Here is a 26729-nt window from a genome sequence, read left to right as displayed (position 1 = left end):
GTTTGATTGGGAAAAATGTCTTCACAATATGAATATTAGAAAAAAAAATTCTTAAGCTCGTTTTGAATTTTCTAAAGTATGGGTAAGTTCATTAATGTAAAAATGCTGCAGCAATGCAAGATTTTTGTTCATAAATGTAAATATACCGCATTACTGCAGTCGGTAACTCTGTTCAAAAAAGCAGTCTGACAGCTGAATAGCGATCAAACCGGCAGTGATTTTATTTCGGTTGCCACTCTGCAGGAAAATGACAGAACAAGATGAGTAGGTAAAATAATAGAATATTTATTAATTTTTTGGCAAAACATGAAATGATTTGTTATTAATAAGTTGAAATATTATATTTATACTTCATAGAAATGAGTGAATGAATTTGTTCCATTCAAAACATTTAAAATTAATCTTAATGAAATATTTTTATTTGACATTTTGAAAGAATTTTGTAAACACACTTAAAAACCAAAACTCGCGTAATTCAATGAAATAACTTAATTATTATTTCTGTCGTACTTTTTTATAGGCGTCTACTTTTATGATATTCATTTTTTTTAAATTTTGTCGGCATGGCTTGTGCAACTAGTTGCATTTTTGAACTCACCCTACATCTGCAAGCAGAACAAAATTCGGTTGAAAAACTTGACAGCTTCCTATGTGAAGGAATTAGTTTCAATAACAAAAAAGAACGCATTTCCCAAAAATAACAATTTTTAGTACGTTCACATTGGTCACAAACAAACTAATTTCATTTGTTTGCATTGAAATACAAATTTTGCCAATGGAGAATTCTCTGAAAACAAGGCAGGCCGATAAGTCCGTGACTTTTTGAATCTCTGACCTCTTTACTGAAACAGCAACACTGCTCCCGTCAACAGGCATCTGTCAGTTGACTCCTGTCAAAATTTAAACTAGCTGCGTCAGTTAATTTTTGTTTGACAGCTATTTTTTACCAGACTACTCACAAATTTGAGTAGAAAAAAGTGAATTTCGTGTGCTTATTCAGCATTATTTCTTGCGAAAAAAAACCATTACCGAGCCCGAGGTTAAGCTTGATAAATACTATGGGGACTCTGAACCATCGATTTTAATGGTAAAAAAGTTGTTTACTGAATTTCGTTGTGGCCGTACAAGCACTGAAGATGCCGAACGTCCTGAACGCCCAGTTGAGGTCTCTACACCCGAAACAATCGAAAAAATTCACGATATGGTGTTAGCCGACCGAAGATTGAAAGTGCGAGAGATTGTACTAAAACACCATTTAGACAAGATTCATCATTGTTGAACTACTCTTAGGGCTATACATATATTTACAAATAGGTATAAATAAGTACATAAAATATATAGCTATTGCAAAAATTAATTAATGGAATTAATAACTAGTTAAGCAATTATATTGTTCTTAATTAGTCGTTTGTCGATATCATATATAGATCCTCTGTAGTCTAAAACTATACTTTTGATTATGTAGAAAAGAAGATAGATCTTTAACCTATGCTTCATGGGAAAATTATTACTTTTATTTTATAAATGATAGAGTATTTAATATACCAATGCAAGGCCGACAACGGCGACGCATGTCGCTGATGGCAATATGCTATAGGTTATAGTGGGAGTAAATTAATTTAAAACTAATTAATGTGTTAAGTTTATACAAAATAATTTATGGATTATTATCAGAAAGATTATTGTTGTAGGTGTAGATGAGTAGGCTTAAGGTTTTTAAACACAAATTACTTCGTCATAAACATGTATAGACAATTCATCATGCAGATTCGCAACACATACACTGATTAATATGTTCTTCAATACCATTAAACGCACGAAGTGTTTTTTGTTTTAATAAAAGGTTTTACAGTGGAACTTCCATAAGTCGAACTCTCAAAATGAAAGAGAAGAAATTCGAGTTATAGAAACTTCGATTTAAAGAAATGAGACAAACTTAAAAAAAATTTAAAAAACTAGGAACTTTTGCGCACAAAAAACTAGTAACCCGTTTAAAACTAAAGTTCAAATGAAAAACATAAACTGAAACACTCTGAATAGCCATCCCTCTTCTTCAAGCAAAACTACAGAAATTAATCACAGCAGATTTAAGTATTTTTCAAAAATTTGAAACAAAAGGGGGTTTCCCTAATTTATTAGAGCAAAGAATTAAGAACGTCTAAAATAATTATAGTAGCTTTAGTAAATTTCCAAAAAGAGGTTAAATAAAATGGGAGAAAAAGTTCGAGTTGAAAACACTATTTGGCATCAAACAGAATCCAAAAAATTCGATTTATAGAGAAATTCATTCATTCAATTATTTATTGTAGATTAAGGTACAATAATCTTACATTTAACTTACATTCTTAAGAGTTTTAGAACTTAACATTTTGTTCTTTTCAGCTTTAATACATTTGTATACAATAAAAAATAGATTAATTTATAAAGGGTGATTTTTTTGAGGTTAGGATTTTCATGCATTAGTATTTGACAGATCACGCGGGATTTCAGACATGGTGTCAAAGAGAAAGATGCTCAGTATGCTTTGACATTTCATCATGAATAGACTTACTAACGAGCAACGCTTGCAAATCATTGAATTTTATTACCAAAATCAGTGTTCGGTTCGAAATGTGTTTCGCGCTTTACGTGCGATTTATGGTCTACATAATCTACCAAGTGAGCAAACAATTAATGCGATTGTGACCAAGTTTCGCACTCAGTTTACTTTATTGGACATTAAACCAACCACACGAATGCGTACAGTGCGTACAGAAGAGAATATTGCGTCTGTTTCTGAGAGTGTTGCTGAAGACCGTGAAATGTCGATTCGTCGCCGTTCGCAGCAATTGGGTTTGTGTTATTCGACCATATGGAAGATTTTACGCAAAGATCTTGGTGTAAAACCGTATAAAATACAGCTCGTGCAAGAACTGAAGCCGAACGATCTGCCACAACGTCGAATTTTCAGTGAATGGGCCCTAGAAAAGTTGGCAGAAAATCCGCTTTTTTATCGACAAATTTTGTTCAGCGATGAGGCTCATTTCTGGTTGAATGGCTACGTAAATAAGCAAAATTGCCGCATTTGGAGTGAAGAGCAACCAGAAGCCGTTCAAGAACTGCCCATGCATCCCGAAAAATGCACTGTTTGGTGTGGTTTGTACGCTGGTGGAATCATTGGACCGTATTTTTTCAAAGATGCTGTTGGACGCAACGTTACGGTGAATGGCGATCGCTATCGTTCAATGCTAACAAACTTTTTGTTGCCAAAAATGGAAGAACTGAACTTGGATGACACGTGGTTTCAACAAGATGGCGCTACATGCCACACAGCTCGCGATTCTATGGCCATTTTGAGGGAAAACTTCGGAGAACAATTCATCTCAAGGAATGGACCGATAAGTTGGCCACCAAGATCATGCGATTTGACGCCTTTAGACTATTTTTTGTGGGGCTACGTCAAGTCTTAAGTCTACACAAATAAACCAGCAACTATTCCAGCTTTGGAAGACAACATTTCCGAAGAAATTCGGGCTATTCCGGCCGAAATGCTCGAAAAAGTTACCCAAAATTGGACTTTCCGAATGGACCACCTAAGACGCAGCCGCGGTCAACATTTAAATGAAATTATCTTCAAAAAGTAAATGTCATGGACCAATCTAACGTTTCAAATAAAGAATCGATGAGATTTTGCAAATTTTATGCGTTTTTTTTTTTAAAGTTTGCAAGCTCTTAAAAAATCACCGTTTATTATTAGAGTTTTTTTTTGAAGGTAAGACAGAGGTTTTAAATTGGAACAAACTTATTGAACTATAGTGTTTTTTTCATTTGCCTTGAAACTTAGTTCACGCTTATCTGTTACCATTTTATAAATTAAATAATATACTTTTTTGCCTGCAAGAGGGTTGATAAATCAACAACACAGTTGGAATATTTAATATAAAAAATCATCATATCGAGGCCGAAGCTTCGCTCTCCATCTAATTTCTTTATTTTCTACATTACAGAGGTAGGTACCTACAAATTGTTACGGTTACCCCATTCAGATTTTAAATGAATTGAATCATTTTGTGGTATAGGCATATCTAGCTATTTATTTTATATTCACGTACATATCAAATTTATTTGTATCTAAATAATAATAATAATTTATGCGAAACTAGACTTTAACCACATCTCACAATAATTCAATTCATAACAAATTCAACACTCCCCTAAAAAAAAAAAGAAGATAATTTTAGAAATAAATTATTGCAAATTAACACATTATGTAGGTAGGTTAGGTTTATCGTATGTGTACATAAAGAAATAAAATGTACAAATGTTGACATAATTTCTTTCTAAAAGGGGTAGGTTGGTTTTATGGGGCATGAGTCAATTTTTGTTTTGTTTAAAAAATGGTGTAGGGATTAAAAGTTAATCACTTGGAAGGAAAGTTTCTAAATATAATAGAAAATTATGTAAACATTACATAAAGTCCAAATACAGGCCCAAATTTGATTCAAGGCCTTTGCGGGTTAAAAAAGTGGGTTTTTTGTTCAGAATGGTTAAAGTTTTTAACAATTTTTGTAGGGACAATGAATCATTTTTTCTTATTAATTTAAATCGGATGATTTCCTAATGCTATATATTTGTGAACTAAAGTTATTAACATTTATTTATACAAATACGTATAAATTCCAAAATACTCAGTTCGAGATCATTATAGAGTTAGCTTTAACCTCGAGTTAACTCGTTAAAGAGGGTTTTTTTAGTAAATTTGAAATACCGAGATAACACACACATTTTAGCTAAGTTAAATTTGGTTTAAGTAAAATTGTTTATTTATGAAGGGTTATTTTTGCTTTCATATGATTTTCTTATTTTTATTTCGCAATGTTGAGTGATGCCAAAGTGAATATCTTTATCCTTTACTAAAAATTATCTTCAAAATGTGCATAACTTCGGATCAGTTAGTTCGCGAAAATCACTGACTTTGAGAAACAGTCTCACGATAAAGAACAAAAAGAAATCTAGGTCGTAACTTGCTAAATTAGGTACCGTACTTCCAGGTTTTCTTATATACGTATATTTTTGACTTGCTACTCAAAGTGGCCACCCTTAGCCTTGTCACAGGCCTTGAGTCGGTTCGGTCAATCGTCTATGGCAGCACGCACCTTTTCCTCAGGAAAATTCCCACTGCTCGGACAAGACTTGATTTCAGACTTTTCAAATTCGGATGTCCTCTGTGGCAAGCCATCAGCTCTAGCTCTGTCCAAAAAGAATAATCCAAAGGATTGAAATCGGGACTGCATGAAGGCCAATCTGATGCCTTGATGAAGTCAGAAACATTCTTTTCCAGCCACAACTGGTTCGATTTGGCTTTGTGGGTTGGAGCTGAGTCCTGCTGGAACACCCAAAGCTTTTTATTGAATAGCGTATTGTTGAGTGGTTTCACCACTTTCTCTAAAACGCCTTCTTGGTAGTTTTTTGCTTTTGTTTTTACACCTTGTTCACAAAAATGCAACTTTGTGGTGCCTTCGTATCTCACTCAACACCAAACTCTACCAATTGTATCTTTTGCCTCCTGTGAACTCCGAGCATAGACCTTGTCATTTTGGCGATTGTATTTTTCTTCAATGGTGAAAATTTGCTCTTGCTCTTTCCAGCTTAATTTTTTTCAAGGCATTGTTTAATCTCTGCCCAGTCAATCGGCGGTAGGCACCCATCCCAAGGTAATTTTTTAGTAGCCGCGACATAGTTCTTCTTGAAATATCCATCTCTCATGAAATGATTTTCTGCTTACGAAGGGGATTTCCGCGAATTCGAGCTGCCACTGCGCGAACGGCACTTTTTGTCCTCACGCTTCGTGGACGACCGGGCCGAGGCTTATCTTTTACGGTTAAGGTATCCACATAAACGTTCGATTAACACCGAGGTTTTTTAACAACTTGCAAGTTGCAACAACTGCAATTCTCTTTTCTTTTTTTCAGGTCTCCATCTTTGCACTTGTAAAGTAGAACTAACACTATACTTTATTTTAAACCTATATAGCAGTAGTTATTAAAAACAATTAATGTGACTTGTTGTATGCAGCTGAATGTCAAATTATACAGGGTCAAATAGTTGTAACAGTATTTATGGCACGACTACGTAGAGGGTTTTTTAAGAAGTATTTGCCAACTTGCCCATTTGGAGAACGTACGCTGCTTCAAATGAATTATCGGCTTCAATTCTAGAGTATGCTTGATTCTGTATGGGTGCAAATCAAGATCCTTACACAAAATACGTAATAAGGTGGTCTGGGCAATACCCAATTCTTGCGGAAGCTTTGGAATTTACTGATTTGGATCATTTTTTGACAATTCCACCAACCCGTTGTTTCACATCACAACGAATATGGAGACCGAAATTGTCGCACTGAGTTTGTTAATTCCTGTCTTTAAGGGCAAGAATCATCACCAAAAGTTGGAATTAAAGCTCTTAAAATTACGGTTACCGACTTTGAATTTCGGTAGAAAAATTTTGTAGACGTGCATAGCTTGTTCTTGTAGTTTACTACGATGAAAATATTGACCAAAACTAACAATAAATTGTAAACAATTGTTGTCTAAATACAATTCCACACTACACAAATTTGGTATTTTTGGCCAAAAGAGAGCGTTCATGAGAGAGTAAAATAATTGTTCTCCCTGATAAATTATGTCCAAGAAATTTCTTTGAGCAGAAGTTGTTGCTCTATCGAATATCATCAATTATGATACGTAAACTGACTGTAATTAGCGTCGTCTATTCATCTTGCTTCGCATTGATAGAGTGCCAGGCAATGATTGCCAAGAAAGGGATATGCTCATTTTCGGCCCGGAGTGTACACCAATGAATTTGATATCAAATTAAAGGTTTTTCTAAACGGGATATATCTGCAAAAATATTTTGTCGATAACTCATGGGAGATCCGAGATATTTGAGATTGAAGTTCGAAATGTCCAATGTGATCTTGGAAAAAACCCAGGAGCTTCAAATCGATACCCACCATCTCTTTATCGATTTTTAAGCCCTATATCTATAGGGAAGAGCTCTACCGAGCAATGTCTAGTTTTGGCATCCCTGTCAAACTTATCCGTTTGTGCAGAATGACGATGGAGAATGCACGCTGCTCTATCAAGGTCGGAAAAGATCTTACCGATGTATTTGATGTCAAAAAAGGTTTTAGACAAGGCGATGCACTGTCATGCGACTTCTTCAACATCGTTCTGGAAAGAATTGTGCAAAACTCAACCGTCAACACTAGAGGCACAATCTTCCAAAGGTCCATCCAATTACTCGGATACGCAGATGATATTGACATAATTGGAAGATCAAAGCGTGATGTCAGTGGAGCGTTTTTGAGCATTGCGACGGAAGCGAAGAAGATGGGTTTAGTGGTCAATGAGGGCAAGACCAAGTATATGCTATCATCAAAAAAGGACACTGAACGACGACATCTTGGACAAAACGTCACCAAGCTATAACTTTGAGGTAGTTAAGGACTTTGTCTACCTAGGCACCGCTATTAATGCAGACAACGACATCAGTGCTGAAATCAAACGAAGAATAACTCCTGCACATCGCTGCTTCTTTGGACTTAGAAGGCAATTGAGAAGTAAAGTCCTCTTTCGAGCATGTAAAATCACCATCTATAAGACACTCATCATCCCGGTTCTCATCTATGGCGCTGAGGCCTGGACCCTGTCAAATAAAGATGAGAGCGTCTTAGGATGCTTCGAGAGAAAAATTCTTCGGGTGATTTTTGGTCCCGTACGCATAGATGGAGAATGGAGGAGAAGATATAACGACGAACTGTATGGGCTTTACAGCGACACTGACCTAGTTAGCAGAATTAAAGTCCAACGGCTTAGATGGCTAGGTCATGTAGAGCGGATGGACTTCAACGCTCCAGCCCGGAAGGTCTTTAAATCCAACTTCGAGGGACGGCACAGTGGAGGAAGACCGCGACTCAGGTGGCACACCCAGGTGGGAGAGGACCTCAACCAACTTGGCGTGCGAAACTGGAGACAGCTAGCTAGGAACCGAGCTGGCTGAAGACGCTTGTTGGTTGAGGCTCAGGTCCGCCCCGGACCTGTCAAATCTGTCAAATCCTTATTGGTTTCCCCGATGCATATATGAATAAGATTCTGCGATTGACGGATTAAAATGATACTTACTAAAATGTTTATAATTGCAGCTCCCTTTACAGTATTCACTAAAAAATGTTCTGAAATTTGAATTGAACTGTAAATAGTAGATCTAATGTGATTGAAAATCACTGCATTTCTTTAGTATTGGTTTAAATCAAAATGTGAAAAGTCCCCGATTTTCTATGAGTATGCATACAATACTGTGATTTCTTAAGCGTGGCTAGTCGGTATAAAATTATAAAATAATTATTCATGTTGTGGGAAACACAAACAACTTATTACGCAAAGATAACAAAAATAAATTCCAGTTATTTTTTTTGCTAAGCGCCAATATCAAAACCAAAGACCGCAAATAAAAACAAAACTTAATAACATTATGACGAATCTTCCGGTAGTATTTTTTCTCTGCATTTGCGTATCTACTGTGTTCAGGAATTCTTATATTAAATAAATGATAAGGACTTTTTACAATTTTAAAATCCTTAACTCGGTACTAATCACATTTTTTTTTTTAACATTGTAACGCATGTCTGTAACAATTAAAATGTTCATCAAATCTTATCTTGAACATTAAATCAGTTTTGTATTTACATATAATCAAAATATCCCATTTGATAGTTTATTAAAAATTTAGTAAGGTTCAAAATACAACCGGTTTAGGCAATAAATTTAAAAACTATCGATAACCACAGAATTTAAAGACTGCGTACGATAGGTGATGTCAAAAACGCTTCATTTAAAACAAAAACCATAAATTAAAAAAGGGAAACAAGAACTAATTATTATTTTTTGTCTTTAAAATTAAATCATAAACCCTTTATAATTTATTTTTGGAGTGTCAAAGAGGTGAAACATTATTCTTATCCTCCTATGACGGGAACAAATTACTTTTTTTCATTTTCAAATTTATTTACTTTTTTTTTTGTAATGAACTACTTACTTTGTTTTTTTTCTTGGAGATAAGATGCCTTTTAATAGTTTCAAGTCATTTAAATTATCGACTACTTTCTTTGTTGGTTTTGTTGCTTTTTTTTAAATGGGTACTTAAACTTTTTGAGAACTTTATTTAGGAATCTTTTTTAAGTGTTTTAATGTTTTTCATTTTGTCTTTTCTATTAAATTCTTCGCTTTGATTAGGAACCTAAAAATGAGTACAGTGCATGCAACTGAAAGTAGTTGATAAAATGTAGGTACGTATTTTCTTTTTAATAAAAATCAATCAAATACTATCAAGTTTTAGTTATCTTTTTATTTTAAAACAATAAAGTAATGCGATGTTTCGACAGCTAACGATGTGAGTGATTATCTCAAAATTTTCTCTTGGTGGGTGATTACGTAAATTTCAAAATTGAGAATTGTAATTTCAAATATTTTTTCTTAGTAAGGAAATGTATCCTACCTTATTAACTTAACATAGTTATTTTAATGGGTCCGATTTGTCAAATTGAAAATTTTGACATTTTTCGACGTTTCATGGTCCCTAGAGTCGAAATAAAAGATTTTTAAAAGATGTATGAGAGTGCCTGTGTACGTTCGCGACGTTTGTTTTCGTCGTCCATAGCTCAAGAACCAGAAGGGATATCGGCTTCAAATATTTTGTTATACAGATAATAATACAGAAAGATGCAGAAAGGGCTCTCAACAAAATTGAGTGGGTGTTTTTTTTACCATACCAATTTAAAAAAAGTGAACATTTTGGTTAACCCTAAATATCTCAGGAACCAAAAACGCTAAAACTTGAATTAGATTTTATATAATATATTGTAACGTGATACCAAATACGTATAATTTTTGAAAAAAAAATCCAATGAACTGCTTTTTTTATAAATCAAAAAACTGAACAAAAAGAATTTTTCACCTTGAAAATTTTAAGAATAAAAAATGATTTTATCTCCAAAACAATTTCGTGCAAATACGGTTTTTTAGATCTGGTAAAATTTTGATTAAAAAAAAACGAATTGACAGTTTTTTTTATAACAAATGATACCCAAAAAACATTACTCAAAGTTGGTAAAAATTGAATATTGACTCAAATATCTTTTCAAAAATTTGAGATTATGGCTTCCAACTTAATTTATGTTATAAGAAATATTGTTTTTAGCATTCGGTAAAATTTTGAGAAAAAAAGAATTGACAGTTTTTTCACAAAAAATTAAAAACCTTTAAAAAATATTTAACAATAGTAGGTACAAATTGATTTTCGACTTAAATATCTTTTCAAATCTTTGAGATTTTGGCGTAGATCTAATTTTATCTTATGAGAAATATTGTTTTGAACTTTCGATAAAATTTGTTGCCAAAACGAATTGAAAGTTTTTTTCACAAAAACTAAAAACCTAAGAAAGCAATTCTAAAAGTTCCTAAAAATTGATTTTTGAATCAAATATCTTTTCAAAAATTAAAAATATTGGTATCAAGCTTATTTTCTCTCAATTAAAATATTGTTTTCGTCAACAAATGATACCCTAAAAAACATTACTCAAAGTTGGTAAAAATTGAATTTTGACTCAAATATCTTTTCAAAAATTTGAGATTATGGCTTCCAACTTAATTTATGTTATAAGACATACTGTTTTTAACATTCGGTAAAATTTTGAGAAAAATCGAATTGACAGTTTTTTTTACAAAAAATAAAAACCTAAACAAAAATTAATAAAAGTTTTTAAAAAATCGATTTTCGACTCAAATAGCTTTTCAAACTTTGAGGTATTGGCTTTAAAGTAATTTTATTTAAAAAAAATATTGTTGTCAAAATTTAGTACCATTTTGAGAAAAATCGAATTGACAGTTTTTTTTACAAAAAATAAAAACCTAAACAAACATTAATAAAAGTTAGTAAAAATTGATTTTCGACTCAAATAGCTTTTCAAAACTTTGAGATTTTGGATCAGATCTAATTTTATCTTATGAGAAATATTGTTTTGAACATCCGATAAAATTTGGTGCCAAAACGAATTGAAAGTTTTTTTTTAACAAAAATTAAAAACCTAAGAAAGCATTTCTAAAAGTTCCTAAAAATTGATTTTTGAATCAAATATCTTTTCAAAAATTAAAAACATTGGTTTCAAACTTATTTTATCTCACTTAAAATATTCTTCTATTCGTCATACAGGGAATTTTTGATAAAAATCCAACGGTCTGTTTTTTTTATAAAAAAATAAATTTTACGAAATACAGGACGAATATTTGGTAAAAATGATGTTTGGTTCTCGATATCACGAGACTTGACTTCATGAAATAAAAATTCTTAAGAAATGCTACTAAAATTGGTAAAAATTTGTTAACGACTAAAAAATCTCGTTAGCAAAATTAGATTTTAAAATCAAACCATTTCATCATATGCACAATATTGTTATTAATATTAATTTTTTTTTAAAATAAATCAATTAATAATTTTTTAACAAAACACGAAAACAAACCTTTTAAGGAAGACAAATCGACAGACAAGATGGGAAGTTGTCAGTGTGGGTCGCATCCCAGGCTTTTTTTATGTAATTGTCTGATGTCTCAAAGTTAACTGTCGCTTTTTAAATTTGTATATATAATTTAAATGAACTCTCCAATAACGGTTTCCACTAAAACTCATCGAAATTCGATTCTTAGACTTTTAACTTCAGATTGTTTCTGCTTGAATGACAGTTCATTCTCAAACAAAAAGAACATTTAGAAAACGATTTTAGGCGCTCCTGAATCAATAATCAAAAGTGCCAACAGAAAGCGAAAAAAAAACAAACATTTTGACAGCGGAATGTTTTTATCTAGAAAAACTGGAACATCACATTATTCTATAAAGCATTTCATAGCACAGTGGCCTTCCAAAAACATGTTTTTCAAAACCCAAAAAATTAAAAACGGACTTTTTTTGTTCTTTCCTAGATTAATATTGCCGATCAGGATTTTTACCCCAAATCTACTCACTTTTAATCTTAGCGCAATGTACAGCCTAGCTGACAGTCGAATAGGATTTAAAGTCATCAACATTAATAAATATGCACAGATGTCATGAGAAACAAGATCAATCTACAATTACTCAGGTAGAAATCAGTGCGAAATACGATTGATGGAGAACAGACAACGTTGTTTCTTTTAGCACATTTTTTTAAATAAAGGTTTCAAATAAAAAATGATTTTTGTCAAAGTTTTTTTCTTGACAGTAGAAAAAGTGTTGATGTTACTGTCTAAATTTGTATTTCGCGTTATTTCAGCTTCAATTGATGCATGTTGGAAAAAGAAAATAAGCCTGACGTGATCAAAGAATTAATTTCAAATTCATATTTCATATTATTAATTGTTTCTAAAATATTTTAAAAATAGTCTACACAATCTAATTAAATAGGTATAAGTACATTTAAAACAAAGACACACAATAATTTCATTTAATTGACAAATGCAAATTTCATTTTGATCTTTGAATTTGATTTTAAAACAAAAATAATCGGCACATGTAAGCGAAAGAAAACTAAGATCATAATTTTGACAGATACCAATGGAAAAAACAATACCGACACATAAGCACATTAGGTTTAAATGTCATAATTAAAAATCCAACCGGTGACTTATTAGGAACACATTCACTTTGTTTGCAGTGGAATAAATGTTTACAAAGCCTCAAAGGCTTTAGTTAAATATTCATTTGTTTAATACTTATACAGCTGTTAAAAGTAAGTTTTGAAATTATGCAAAACATAAAATAATTCGTCTATAAATACCTGCATACCTATTACGATTTTCTCTTATCAATAATAAATCTAGGTAGGTATTCCTACTAATTTAACATTTACAACGTTATGATATGACTAATCAAAAAACGGAATACTAACAGTCAACTTCTTGTTTAGCAAACTCATAACCCTATTCACTAGGCTAATAGAATAAAAACATACCTAAATCCAACTTTCAAATTATCTAGGTAACTAACCTACCTACAAAAATAAATTTTAAGAATCACCACAAACACCTGTTTAACAAGTTTTACATTTTAAACCTTTTGAATCATGATCACATCTTGCTACTGGAATAGAAATGATCTTGGCCGTCAGGTATTTTGTTTATAATTTTTTTAAATCTTATTCTTTTTCAAAGGTTCCCTCATATCATAAGCATCTCACCTGTTTTAAATCAGTTAGAAGTTGTATTTATAAAGTAACAATCAATTATTGAAAAGAATCGCAGTGTGTGCAGTTAGAGTTCCCCAAGATAGCTTGTTTTCCAATGCGATTGCCACAGCGACAGCCACAGTAACATCCAAACGTAAAAGCAACTTCAAATCGATCAAGGAACCACTAAAATTTGCATATTTTATAACAATAATTGATCATTAAGTATCAATTATTTGCTATTGCTGTTTTGTTTATTATAATTGAATTTCCACATAAACAACAACAAATACACAAAACCCGTTTTTATTTCATTTTGATGTGTCTTCTGAGTCTTGAGGTACTGTGTCGCGCAAAAACTCTAGACAAAGGCCGCAATTAAAAATATATAAAATACCACTGTCAACATTCGATTCTCAATTTAAAAAACAAAAATAAACCGAACAATTATTGTAAAAAGAGAACTTGTTGATTACAAGTTTTGAAATAAAAATTGTATTAATTTTGTTGTCACTTTTGTTTGTTATTAAAAATGATTAAGGATCACATCAGTGTTGCTCAATGGAAAACAGAAAAATATATCGAATCGAAGATCACGATCGAAACCGGTTGTATGAGTACAGCGATGTGCTCCTCTCTAGACCTATCCGTGAAACGGTAAAAAGTTAACTGAATTCTAGAAAAATGAATCAACTGCAGAAAGGCCATGCCAAGCCGAACGCCAACCAAAACCAAACCCATGCCATAGGAAAACCAACGGAGTGGTTGTGACTTGTGGCTGTGGCAGTACACAGACCAGCTTGCCGTCGAACATCGATCGACCAGCTGAGCCCGACCGCTCAGCACATTCACATTGAATAAGAACGGCAGTGCAACGAAGATGAAATGAAAGAAGAGACCATGAAAAAGAGTATGAAGAGAGGATCGTGTATTCAAAGAAGAAAACAAAAACAATACAATACAATGAAATAATCCACCCGCCTTTTGAACCGCAAACAAAAAAAAAACACAATACAACGGATTTATACAGAGAATACGCAGAACTGCCAGCTTTAAGAAATAAGTAAATAAATCTTTTTTTCAGAGCAGTAGCCAAGTTTTTTTGGGAAAAAATAAAAATTTACTTCTGCATAAAAATGTTAATTAAATTTAAAGGGGTGAAAATACTGTATTTGAAATTTAAATTTTGTTCGGCTCAACTTTCCATTACCGCAGCACGAATTTCGACTCGCGGTTTTTTTATTCGATAGATATGTGCAAATAAATAATAACTATATAGCAATTTTAGAGCGAGGAAACATTTATTTCTATTTTTAATTAATTTTTAAAGTTCACTTTTTTCCATACAAAACACTCAAAAATGGTTGATTTTGACATTTCTTCCCTGTTTTTTGTTCAGTGTTGCCATACTTGTTTTTTTTTTCTTGGTAATTTCTTTTATTTCAGTGCTCAAATGGAAAAGTACTTTGCATATACCCAAACTCGCACCCACCCCAAATCCTATAGTGACCCCAAGCAGTGGGGTTGCAGGGGGGCAGCATGCCCTCCCTTACATACCTAGCTGTTAGTACGCCGTGCTATCAATTAAAAAAAACTTGTTTTAGGCTCAAAAAATGCACTACAAAAAAAGTAGGGTTAAGTCCCCTACCTAACTGTACAAAAAAAAATCAGAAGGAAATTCATGCTGCGGTAATGGAAAGTCGCCCCACAGAATTTATTGAAGTAAAGAATTTTTAAATAAAAATATTTTTGAAAATACGGTATTACACAGTTTTTTTAATTATAATAAATACATACTTAAAAAAACAAATTTTGTGTGTTCCTTAAAAGTTCTTAATTTTCAAATTTTAAGTGTATTTTATGAATATTTTAACTTTTTGTTTTTTTTAGATATTGTTTTTGTAAATATGTAACCTGCTTTTAATAGTGACGCACATTTGTTTGGTAAAGCTTTTATTACACTTCAGAATTTCAGAAAGTAGTAAGCTTATAGCAAGCTTCAAACTACGATCAGAGGCTCATCATAAGTGCATGTGTTAGTTATTAGTGAAAAACAATACAATTAACTATTACAAAACAAAGAACAAAATAAGGACGTTTACGATAGTGGAGCACTGGTTCTAAACAATTTTAATTCCACCTTATTTAAATTTAAATCTATCGATGATCAGTTTAAGTTATATAAAATGCTCATTCGACTTAAAGCTTGTTTCTTCCCATAGTTAGTTCTATGGAAGTCAATATGTATAAAATCAAATGTGCGCAGGTGATGAGTTTCGCCCGGTAATTCAAATGTACACAAGATAGCAAATAAGGTGCATCAATTTCACCATTAATGAGTTGATGAAAAAATACTAAGTCATTATTTTGATGGAGAGATTGCATTTGAAGAAGTAGAATACGATGTTCATAGGGAGGCAGATCATAGGGATCTTCCCAAGAAAGACTTTTAGGCAAAGCGAATGAAATTATGTTAAATTGATTCAATACGTTTTCTATGAACTTCGTAATAGGGAGTCCATACCTGCGAAGCATATTCAAGATGAGGACGAACATGGCAATTATACAAAGAAAGGGTAACATAGGGATCATTGAACTCCTTTGCCCAGCGTTTTATAAAACCAAGCATAGAACTTGCCTTATTAACAATAAAATTAATGTGATGTGTAAACTCTAAAGCCTAGTACATACTTGTGAACCATCTCTTGAACCCATACAAATTTCAGTTTTTGGTTCACCCGTGAAGTTGCTCGTGAAGCTGAGTGGAGAACAAAGTGGAGAGTTTTCGTTCACGGGCAATTCACGTGCAAAATGTACGGGAACTGTTGGTGAAGCTTTGACATTTGGTTTCCGCATGTTCACAACGTGTACTCACAAGTGTGTACCAGTGACCAATGTCAAAAGTTCACTTTCTCCACTGGCGAACGTTCACTTCACGAGGAAGTATGTACTAGGCTTAAGTTGGAACAGAAATGTACACCTAAATCTTTAAATGTGGAGACACGACAGAGTTTTTGCTGTGATATACAGTAGTCAAATACGTTACTGATTAGTTTTTTAGTGAAAGTTATCGTCTGGAAAAAGGGTTGAGTTAAATGCTACTTTTCCCACACCAAAATGTGAAACTATCAATGTCGGCTAAAAGAATACGATCATGGTTGGGCTTTATTATTTTGAAAATCTTCATATCGTCAGCAAAAATGAGAAGTTCACTTGAGCATAGACATGACGATACATCGTTAATAAACAGGACGAACAGAAAAGGGCCAAGATGGCTTCCCTGGGGAACACCAGATTGAGCAACAAAAGGTTTAGAATGACAATTTTTAAATTTTACCTCGTAGAATCTGTTTTCAAGGTATGACTCCATCCAAGTTAAGAAAAATGGTGGAAAACCAAGAGTTTTAAGTTTAAATAAAATAATTCCGTTCCTAAGTTGGTCAAAAGCTTTAGAAAAGTCAGTGTTTACACAGTCAACTTCATAACCTTGTTCTAAAGCGTTTGAACATATGTTTGAGTATGTGAGGAGATTAGTAACGGTTGATCTTTTTTCACAAAACCATGTTGCTGTTCGCAAATGATATTTTTACTAAAATATGCTACGCTTTCACAAACAACTTGTTCAAATACTTTAGGAATGCAAGAAAGCTTTGCAATGGGCCTGTAGTTGCTTATATCCGACTTGTTACTTTTCTTGAAAATTGGTGTTAGAAATGACTTCTTCCATATACTGGGAAATTTGCCTGTTTTTAGAGAAAGTTTGAATAAAAACGTAAGGGGTTCAACTAAAGCATTACTACACTTTTTTAGTACTATCGGGGGAATACCATAAGGACCGGCTGAGCAGTCATCATTCAACGCAGATAAAAGATCAAGGACCGTACTCTGTAGCACAGGTATGTGACTCTGTAGCACACGTATGTATGTGTATAAAAAATTAGAAAGAGATTTAAATTGGTCAAAGAGTGCAACATAAAAAGAGAAGTTGATTGGAGACAGAGTATTGAGATACGTATTCCATGCCTTATTTCTTTTGTTACGCAGTAAACGCAATTCTTTCGTGTACCAAGGATGGCTAAAGTTTGTATTTGTTTATTACTTTATTGGTACGTTCTTTTTTCAAAACAATAATTAAGGATCCTATAAAAAGTTGAAACTGCTTCGTCAATGTTAGAAAATGCTAGTGTATCAGCAATTCCAGAAATGGTTAAATCTTCAGACAACTGCTGGAAATTGCCTCTTCTGAAATCAAAATTATATAAGCAATCAAAAGAATTACTGTGATTAGTAAGTTGATTACTTCAGTAAAAAAAAATGTCCAAAGGGGTGTGATATTTGTCAATATCAGTAATTCCTGATCTAGATTCCAGAACAAGAGTACTAATAGCGTCAGAAGAAAAGACTAAATCGAGAATTGATTTTTGAGTTTGTAATACAGCTTGTTTGCTGTAAGTCAGTAAGAATTAATTTATCGAGAAGAGATAGTTCCATTTGTGAAGAAGAAGGAGAGGCTTCAAGGCAGGATTCGTCTTGCGGATGGAATCCAGTCAATGTGTGGTAAATTAAAATCACCTAGAAGTAAGATATTGGTGTCAGAGCTGGACAAATTTATAAACTTTTTTGAGGAATGTAAACGTTTAAAATGAAAAAAGTCTTAGTCTGTACCATTATCTTTACACATACCAGTTCAATTGATAATACAAATGGAAAAGATACAGAAGAAGAGAAATATGTATTTTTTACGGCTATGAGAACACCTCCTCACCGCACTAACATTGTGCAAAAATTAAAAAAATTGACTCTAAAGTTGTTAAATCAATTAAAAACTTTTCTTATCACTTTAACAAGTGAGGCACAGTTAATCTATCTAATTGTTATAAGATCATTTCTTTCAAAGTGATATAAAAACAGAACTACACATCTAAGTAAATAATAATTCTTCATGGAGTGATCTGGTTAGATTATCGCGAAGCAAATTATTAAAAAATAATGCATAGTTAAATTAACCTTTATCTAGCGTAACGAAAAAGCGCAATCCAACATTGCTTAAGGCTAAGCTTTTGATCGCGTAAATCACCAGGTTTTTTTGAATAAACTATTGCAGTTTGGTTTTCACTCTAACCTTAACGATTGGTTAAAATCTCATTAAACGCGAGAGGTTCCAATTGTTAAAATTGATGATCATTTTTTCGGAACAATTCTTACAGCCCTATTATGGCTATCAACTATCAATTATTTGATAACTGATAACTTCTATCAATTTATTGATAATTTGGTATTATGAGTATCAAATGATGATTTTTCAACCATTGTGAATACTAATCAATATACGATTGCGAGTAGGTTTTGTTTGGTGTTTGACGTTTGTCATTTGTGTTAAGCTCTTGTGTTTTGGTCTATAAATAATATCGGCGGAATGATGTAAGTTGTTTTCATTAAATAAATTTCTCTTTTTTCTTAATATCTTGTTTATTTAGGAGTAGAATAGTTAGCAACAGAAAACAAATAGAAAGGCTTGTGGAAGTAATGGAGGAAAATCCTGAGGATTTGACAGCCGTAATACCTACCAAGTTTAATTTGCTTATTTTAATTCATGAAATTATAATTTGTCCAGTGGGTTTGAAGCATCTCGTAATAATGTTTTTTTAGCTTGCACGATAAACCTTCGTTCCTCAGTTTATGCCTTCAAACAACAATTCTGGTGAATGCATTTCGTTCTTCAATTTGTATATTCAATAAAAACTATAAAAAAAAACTTATAAATCGCATTTAAATTACAATTCTTTACCATTTACGAATATTTGATACATTTGTCAATGAAGATTTTGTAGCTGATAGAATATTTGATGAGTATCAATATGTTTGATAGCCGTAATACCGAGTTTATCAATAAATCTATTCACAATAGATCTTTAAATTCACTATTTATCAAAAATATTGATAATTGATCACTATAATACCGATTCATTAATTTTGTTGATAATTATCAACTTTTATCAAATATCGTGTTGATATTTGATAACCATAATAGGGCAGTTAGTGCCATCTGGTGTCCCTCAGGGCAGCTATTTGGGACCACTATTATTCCTATTATTTAGCAATGATATTCCTGACATATTCAAAAATTCATCATGTCTCCTATGATGATCTTAAACTGTATCACACCACTAAATCCATTCAAGATTGTACTTTGTTGAATAATGATTTAAATAGAGTGACAAAAATTGTCTACTCTTGATTGTCTCTAAGTGTCAAGTTATGTCCTGTTTCCGTATCAGTTCACCTATAAACTTCAATTACACTATTAACGATTCAGAACTAGAACGGTTCAGAAAAAAGATCTGGGAGTTGTACTCGATACAAAACTTTCCTTCTTACCCCACATAGATTACATAATCAATAAATCCAATCAAATGCTAGGGTTCATTGAGAGAAACACTAAAGAATTTAATAACCTATAAACCCTTAAGTCCATTTTTAATTCTTTGGTTAGATCAGTGCTTGAGTACTGCAGTACGGTTTGGAATCAAACTTATAAAACTCGTATGAGCGAATCGAAAAAGTACAACGGAAATTTACAAGATATGCGTTTTTTAAATTAAATTGGAGGATTGATACTCAAACTTATAAAACCAGGTGCCAAGTATTTAGAATACAAAGTCCGGAAAGTCATCACACATACTCTGGAATTATGTTTATCAGGTACATAGCCTCATACTATATTAAATGTCCTCCATTACTTTCTTCAATATGTATACGCGGTCCTAGAAGTAATTCTCGTGATTTCCTTTTGTTTCATGGACGTTTTCATAGAGTGAACTATGGTGGTAATGAACCAATCTCTCGTTGCATCAGGGAAGCTAATTTGGTTTGCAAGAGATTAGACTGTTTGGTAGTTACAGTAGAGATACTTTTGAGCTATATGCATCTAACTTATTAAATCTGCCTTAATTTAAAAAATAACATTTTATAATTATTTATATGTAATTATCTGATTGATGAAATAATTGAATAAATAAATAAATACATTTTTTTAAATAGTTGCATGCATTTAATGTTATTATAGTATTTTTCATTAACTATTATTTGCCTTTTATGAATTTTTAAAGCATTTGTTCCGTTTGTCTTAAAAAAACATAGATCTGGCTGTTTTTCTATAGATTGTTAAAAACAAAATACAAAGCACACTTTGTAATGGTACAGTATTTTGTTATGTGAAATTCGGAAATGAAGTATTATGACATACAATGTTTTGTTCGTACTGTAGTTTTGGTACTAGTGTTCTAAATTTACAGTGTAATTAAGTACAAGTTAGACGTAGAGAATTAAAACCAAGCTGAATTCTGAAAAAACCATCTCGACCAGCTCCAATGTTAAGCCGAAAAATGTATCAGTTCATTTTCTCAATTCCTCTTTCTTTTAAAGTTGGAACAGTTTTTTATATATTTATTTTTGGAATACTTTCTTAAACTGACTTTACTTTTTAAAAATTTGAACCGTTTCTCCTTTTTTTATTTTGTCCAAGCAAGAATAAGTGGTAGTTGTTTATATTTTTCAATGTTGACTTATTGACTTATTTATTGAACACTTTCAATTATTACTTTTCAAACACAGTCTTTAAGTTATCGCAGTTTACAATCATTAATACTGAACCGCTTCACTTTCGAGTGCCTCAAATCGGTTCGATAAACTACTAGGTTCTTGTAGGCGCTAATTGTTCTCGATGCTTAAAGAACCGAGTTCTCCTCTTAATCACTAGATGTTGCCCCTTATTCTAAATGTTCTACACAAGTATTTACTGATACAAACAAAACGGTTGCAACGTACTTATTCTACTATAACACGTTATAAGAGTAAAAGAGATAAAGAGTGTATACACATTACAATATATTGAAAATTTCAAGCCGGACCGATTGGATAACCTGAAAAAATACAATATTTTAAAATGTAGTATAATAAAATAACGAATTACTTTTTAATATATTTAATGTTACAATTCGATAACCCCAAACATTTTACAACAGTTTTGAGGTCCTATTGGACCATTTCAAACAATGTTTTTTTTAATTCTAGGGTGGGCTAACTCTTTAATAATAACATTTCTATAATAATAGTTGGAATAATCAATAATAGGCGACAAATTTGATAATTTTGTGAAGAATTAAAAAAACAAAAATAATAATGATTAAAACAAGGCTACATTTCTTTTTTGGTTTCACCCTATTTTTTGGGTTTTGATAAAGAATACTTTTCCAAACATACTCGTATGGTACAAAATTATATTCTTATTAGATTTTTAAGAATTTATACACAGTTTTTCTCGGATAATTTGAACTGCCTTCATTTTTGCTTCACCCCAAATTTTGAATGCCTCCCTTTGTTCCACTTTAAGATCTTCACAAAATTTCACCTCTGATGGATTTTTTTTTGAAGTGAATATCTTAATTTAAAATACTTTAGAAAAATTAAAATAATGTTTTCTTTTTCAAATCCATCTTGGATTGATGCCTAAAAGTATGCTTCACGTTTCGTAAATCACACGCAAAAAAGTACAAAATTTGTACTTTAATTTAGTAAATGAGTAGGAAGGGGTAGACTAATTAAAGTTAGGTTCGTTTTGATTAACTTTATGAAATTAGTTTTGAAAACTCAACATTAGAATCTTCAACATTACGCCAGTGTTGGATTGCTTAGCCATTGAATTTCTATTTCTTTGCTGTTCCAAAAAGCTAGAATAATATAACTTAAGGGGAATCATAATTTTGTACAATGCCAACGTTCGCGTTTATTAGTTGGCAGGCTCAGACGACATAAGGAAATTTAAATTAAGGCAAGTTTCTAGGATCTGATAGGCCAGCTGCCAAAAAATTGCCTTCCAGTTAAGTCAACTTCATTGGAAAGTTAGTCTTGAAAAATCTCTCTAACTACCTGTATCTAGTTACAACCAAAAATACTCCATTTACCAAGATCGGAATCTTTCGTACGTTTCACTCTCCCAAACCCGTTTGTTTACATTGTTGTATTTGTAATTTTGACAATTAGTCCATGAATAGATGTGAGAACAAACAAAAAAAAAACGATGCCGTGGGCTAGCGGCACTTTGCAAAGCAAAAACAAAATGGGGTGGTTAATATGTTTTTTCAGGTTTTTCTTTTTACTTTTTTCGATGAAAAAGTCAGTTTTAAGCTTTAATTTTGCAGTCATTTTGTTGATAGCGAACCAATGTACATTTTTGTCTTGAAAAAAACATGTTCAACATCATTTTATTGTAATTAATTCACTAATTTAGAATAATCACTACGAAATTCTTTAAATTTCATAATTAACCTCGAATTATTGTATCAAAGATGCGTTCGAAGAACCATCAATTTAAGGGTGCGAGCGCAATTTATTGATACTACTAAATGTTCGTTAATGAACGGCCCAAATATTTATTTTGCAATTAAAATCTGTATTAAATTAATTAATAGAAGTATGTAAATAGTTTTTTCCATAATTTCAGTTTTATTTTTCAATTTCATTTTGATTAATAAATATTAAATTTAAAAAAAAAAAGAGTTATAAGCGAAAAATACCTTAGCTATGCATAACATTCTTGATTGATGGAAGCGTACTTGTATTTGCTATCAAACAAAACTATATAACACATCAAAGGAACATCAATGTTTAAAAAAAAATAATCAGAACAGTTATAGCGAACCCGTTTAATAAATGCAGAGCGAATAAAATGCAAATTTTGACATTTATCACAAAAATGTCAAAAACCGTTCTGAATTCATGCACAACTCATTCAAAAGATCATGTATTCGACTTGAATGTTTATTCTTGACGTACAGAAGTTTTTTTAGTAAATTCCCACAGTTTAACGCATAATATAATTTTCATTGGTTCCTTAAAAATGTTTAATTACCAAAGTTCAAGTTTAGAAATTTGTAGAAAAAACAATTTAAATTGAAAGTGGTTGTGAGAAACACTTAAAGGAGGATAATTATGACTTAGAACCGTTGGAATTATGTAAAAGGATCAAAAAATTTCGGAACGGTAGGACTTTGTAGTTTGGATAAGCCTAGGGAAAAGTAGAACAAGGTATATTTTCGTTACGTTTATTTGGAACAAAGATTCAATCGATTTTTTAATCGTTTAAACCGTAGCAGCATGGTGTTTCGATTAAGTTTAGTTAATTAAACATTTTAATCAATTTATTACCTGTTATCATCAGGAGCACCGAAAGTATGGTTGAAAAATTTACAACCAAGGATGCATACGCGTTTCTTTCGTGATTTGTCCATATTTTGCATATGAATCGGTTAAGCATAAGCTACGGTACGTCAATTTAATATTCGAGCACTTAACACTATGATTTAAATCCAATTTGTTTTTAAAAAAAAACAATTTTGATAGCTTTTATAAAAAATCAACAAGTTCGTATTGGAATTGAATTCAAAATTCAATGAAATTATTGAAGTTTCATAATTCACCACGAAAAATAACAGTTAATATTCCGTAGGAAAATTTTCCAAAGTGCTTATTTGGGGTGCCTCCACACTTTGTTTAAATTGGTTTATACAAAATAAAACAAGCATTTTTAATATTATTGCATTTTAATAATTTCATTCCATTTGAGTGCTATGCACAGACAAAAACATCTTGTTTACTTCTTTAAGCGTTAAAATGATTGGTACTCAAGATATTTTAATACATTTTTTTATAAAATTGAATCAGTGGCAGTAAAATGTTTAAGGAAAACAAACGAATGTTCTATTAAAATGGTGATACAGTCTAGTTATTAAATATTATAAAAAATCAAATGTATATTAAAACATACCTAATGTTTGACAATATGAAAAAAAAATATATATATTCCATATCTTTATTTTATAAAATATAAAATAACATTGCAGTATAGAAATAGAGTTCCAAAAATTAAAGGAAATTCATAAAATACACAAATATTGCAATAATTTTTCTTTAGCATTATTGGTTATTATGCAGAATTATTCAACAGACTTGCTTATGTCTGTTTTGTTGTTCTACAAAGTATTGAGTTACACTTTTGTCCATTTCTAATTATACTTAACCAGTTGCAGCTTATATTGCGTTCGCAAATAATTTAAGTAAACAAAATACAGTACTAATAAATCATTAAATATGTATTTGGTCAGTTTTATTTTAAATAATATACATTTACAACATTTATTTGGATTGAAATTAAAAAGCTATATAAATCTTCCAATTTAAGACCATGTCAGCACTTCAGATTCTGTTGGTTAGGATTGTTTAGTTTTTGAACGAGGCCATAAAACATTCAAAATAAAGCATTAAGATGTGCCTGCAGACTATAATGAAGCATTTTGATGGGCCGGAACACTAAATGTGAGAATGTGTTTGGTTTTTGCATCATTTCACGCACACTTTCTCACATTTAATGTGTCCTTAGCTTGTAGGCAAACCGAAATGTCAGTCTGAGATTCCGATCTTGGTAATGGAGTATTTTTGGTTACAACTAATCATAAATTGTAATTCAACTGAAAGCTGAACTTTATTACTCTGATATGATTTATTTATTTTCCGCATAATTTCATTTAATGTTTTGTGTAAAGGAGTTCCTTGTCAAATTGGAAATGGAATAAGTTATATTATTTAAGACACAGAATACAAGTCGAAATGGACTTGTAGCTTGTCCTTGTTCAGGTGATAATGCATCCCGAAAAGTTACCGTTTGTTGTGGATTTTGGGTTGGCGGCGCAATTGGTCCGTACTTTTTTTAAAAACGACGTTAGTGAGGCTTTCACCGTCAACAGCGAGCGTTGATAACTAATTTCTTATGGCCCAAAATGAACCATATGGACCTAGACGACATGTTGTTACAGCAGGAGGGCGGCGGCGGGCGCTAGGCGCCAGACAGCAAAAACCACGATTGACATTTTGCATGATAAATTTGAGGGTAAGGTTATCTCTCGTAGGGGTGATGTGAATGGGCCACCGAGGTTATGCAATTTGGCCCCGCAAGGTGGTGGGTGGGAGGGTTCTTGAGCTACAATTGACACATGCCCTAAAGCTAAAAATAACACAGCCCTGTTGTTAAAACCTTACACCGAGCTTGTTTTATTCAATTTCAACAACTACCCGCCCTTATCGTACGTTATATTTTTGTGCGTTTTAGGATACGGGAATTTTCAAATAATTTTGAATAAAGTTTGATCTCATATGACCCCATGATTTGCTTCCAAGGATAATTCTATAATATACATACATACATACATATCTAAGGGAACACCCTTGTAAGACATAATTGTTTATCCTTTTTTTTGTTTTTCACAAACTAAACAATTCAATTTATAAAATATTTAAAATATTTCTTACACACAAAACTTATATCTACATAACGACACCAAAAACATTCACTTGTTTGAACAGAGATGATCAATTCTCAAGGCATTTCCTTCCGTATATAATACAGTGCATCACAAAAGTCACGGTACAATAGCAATTACATTATGTATCTACCAATGTTATTTAAAATTAGTACAAAAGCAAAGACTATAGGCAATCGATTTACTGCTAAGTATTAGCTAAGAAAGGCAAACAAAGAAAATTGGCAATTTATTAACTAACGGGAAAGTTTCAGCATATAATATAAACAAGTGCAAAATCTTATCTCACAAAAGTCATGGGACAAGACTAGAAATAGCGGCATTTTTGTTTGTCTTAGATTTTTTTATTATGATTAATGCTTTTATTTAATACTTCGTGGGGTATCCCTTGGCTTCGAGAACCTTTTGTAGTCTTTTTGGGACCGATTTTACTCAATTGGTTGTCTCTTCGTTGGTTATAAGGGACCATTCCTCCATTAACATTCTCTTCAACTCGGCCTTAGAATTAATCGTATGTTTCCTTACTTTTCGCTCAAGAATATCCCAGAGACGTTCAATGGGGTTAAGATCCGGGGATTGAGGTGGTGTTTCGATGACATTAGGACAATTGTATGGAAGCCAGGACCAAACAGTAAACGATTTGTGTTTAGGATCATTATCCTGGTAATAACTAAATGTGTTACGAAGACCCATTTTTGAGCGCTTTGGTGCAAATGTTTTTTTATTATGTTTAGATACACAAACTGAGTCATTGTCTCTTCACTACATTGAAAAAACAAACGTGCATTAATATAAAAAACGGCGTTTATTGACTGCTTATTTATTGTCACAACAAACTTTTTCTCGTCAGAGTGAATGGTTTATTAAAACAAATTTCAGCGTTTGATAATCGTTTGTTAATACTATTAACGACCGTTTATTAAATGAAAAATAAAGCACTTAATCACCGTTTATTAAAATTAGTAACTATATTAATTGCCGCAAACATTTTAGTTTTTGAAAATAATTATTCGTTTATTGCCACAATAAACGAAATGTGTGAAAGGGGACTGTTAAAGATTATATCCCAACCTTCATCTAATATCACAACCAATTCTTAAATTTACAAATAGTTTATTATTTTT

At 32.0% G+C, this 26729-nt stretch overlaps 1 protein-coding gene across 1 annotated transcript in view; it reads right to left on the bottom strand.

Moving 5' to 3' along the window:
• The window catches only part of LOC129945837 (protein trapped in endoderm-1), a 64928-nt gene extending 50999 nt beyond the window's left edge, over positions 1–13929 (bottom strand). The window contains exon 1 of the mRNA XM_056055771.1: positions 13244–13929. The gene's annotated coding sequence lies outside the window, so the exon portion shown is untranslated. The remainder of the gene's footprint in view (positions 1–13243) is intronic.
• Between the last annotated feature and the right edge of the window lie 12800 nt (positions 13930–26729).

The sequence above is a fragment of the Eupeodes corollae genome, chromosome 2, assembly GCF_945859685.1.
Source record: "Eupeodes corollae chromosome 2, idEupCoro1.1, whole genome shotgun sequence".
Lineage (NCBI taxonomy): Eukaryota > Metazoa > Arthropoda > Insecta > Diptera > Syrphidae > Eupeodes > Eupeodes corollae.
This window is presented reverse-complemented; position numbering and strand designations above follow the sequence as displayed.